The sequence below is a fragment of the Anabas testudineus genome, chromosome 8 (assembly GCF_900324465.2).
Source record: "Anabas testudineus chromosome 8, fAnaTes1.2, whole genome shotgun sequence".
Classification (NCBI taxonomy): domain Eukaryota; kingdom Metazoa; phylum Chordata; class Actinopteri; order Anabantiformes; family Anabantidae; genus Anabas; species Anabas testudineus.
In genome coordinates, this window is record NC_046617.1 from 20,469,169 (window position 1) to 20,471,461 (window position 2,293).

Sequence of the window (2,293 nt, forward strand, 5' to 3'; positions counted from 1 at the left end):
AGGAAAAAATGAGTTCTTCAGCAGCATGAACCAGATTTAATTTGTGGTGTTCACCAACTTTCTTGTACTTCGAGTCTTTGAAAGCTGCTGTTGTGAGTCCTGAACAGACAGACCGACCTTCTTCACACTGGGTTGGTTCAGTAATCTCAGTGGAATATAACAGTATATAACAGATATATATTCTGTTCCCCATGTTGTTGTCACGGCTGATATTTTTCATTTGTCATGTTCAAGCAGCTTCTTCAGTAGAGCTCATGGTGGAACATCACCTACTGCAGCTGGAATATTCTCTACACCAGTGTCTCACTATCTTTTCACATTCATTTCACACTTTTGTGAATTAAACTTTCCCACAAACAAAGCAGAGCTCGAGGTTTCTAAGGTTATTTTAGGGGCGGGAACAGGTGGTTTTCTTTATTCTTAAACCACCAGACAAACAACAGGTTGTGGAACAACCTGCACCTCATCATATGAAATTCAGAATTTAGATTCACTAATGAGGAATCTTGACTTTGTAGAGTTTCACTATAAGTTTGTAAAAGGAAGCTCATAAAAGCTAGAAACAGCTGTAGGTATATGTTTGGCTGGGGGGCACAGAACAATAAAGACGCCTGAAGCAGATATCAGTGTGCATAGAAACTAGGTGATGCATTAAAAAGCACACACACATCCGCTGCAGACAGAACTCCCTCTGGTGTGTCGAAGATTATTTATCTGTGGCTCAGAGGAACTTGAATGTGATTACGTAAGAATGTGGTTTTACAGAACAAATGATGGTGTAAATATATGAGTGCCCCCCCAAATACTAAATCCACGTCTGTCAGGTGGTCAGATCATTTACACTGAAGCAGGACACGAGTGCTGGTGGTTCTGTGAACTGTGTCGCTGCTGTTTTCATCTTCTCAATCACTCATTCTGATCTTCACCCCCTCGTTAACAGAATCACTGAGCTCACTTTCTGATTGAAGTCCTGTCGCTTTGCTGTTTTCTTTTTCACACCAGGTGTAAAGTCGTGGGTTTCAGACAGAGAAGGGCAGAACTGAAAAAGATAAAACAGGAAGGACAGGAAACAGCCCCGGGAAATTTCTCTATCTCACTTATTGGATCACACCATGTTGTCTGCAGCCACTTGTGCCTGTACTGAATTAGCTTTGGCAGCAAACCGTGTCTGCCTGGGGAAGGACAGATATGTGTGTGTGTGTGTGAGTGTGTGTGTCTGTGTGTGTGTGTACCCCTGTGTGTATTATGGGGTCACTGCGATAAGACCTCAGCGTCAGATGGAGCGTATATGTAGTGGAGAGAAATAACCATCATCCTCTTTGTCCTCTGAACACGGTAAATATATTACAGCTTTTTCTTCTCTGAGCTCCCTGTGTGACTCAGTCTTAATCCCCAAACAGACGGGAGGATGAAAGGCAGCAGACGCTGGGGTGGGGGTGTGCTACGGAGAATAAGAGAGATACACAAACAGCAAGTGCAGCAATAAGTAAGACAGCAGAAAATGCTCTGTGGAGGTGTAGTGGAAGTTAAGAGGACACAGAGCTGTGGCAGGAGACGGCAGCACGTCAGGTTATGAGGCGTCTTTAGATGGAGAATGGGTGCTTGAACACAGAAACGTCACTAATTAGCTTCTCCAACTATTTCTAAGCTCTGGGTCGGCACCGTGAACAGCTAAACAGCTTAAATGCTGAATTGTGATTTGTTTTGTGCAGCGTTCTGCAATATCCCCGTTAATCCGTGTCTTATTGGAGAGAAGTTGAATTTTTCATGCTCCAGAAACCTTAAAGCTAATGTCAGCAGTAATTGGAGTTTTCTCTCACAGTGGAACTTTATGGAGGCTCAGTTCTGTAATGAACTGACCTTTCTGATTAGTTCACATCTCTTTGAGACTCGACAGAATCTGCGTTCTGCTGCCGAGACTCGACTCTTTCAGAGACCAGCGTGAGCTTTTCAAGGTCGTGTCTCATAATTTGCTCTCAAGGCTGGTGGAGGCGAGCGAGGGAGGCAGACAAAAGCGGCTCGCGAGAGCAGCTGCGAGGTGCCCGCGGCCCCTCTCACACCTGGCAGAGGGTGTTTTCAAGGCCGGCGCTGCCCTGAGGCCGAAAATCAATTATTTCAGTGGGTGTTTACAAGCGAGGAGAAACGCTGCTGAATGTTGTGTTTGTGGAACTTGTACTTAGTTACTACGTGTTACTCTACACAAGCTCTACTAACTGTAGTTACCACATCTCATTACACTTCAGAACCAGGTGTGTTTTTACTTCTACTAGTTTCAGCGACTACACAGATTCGT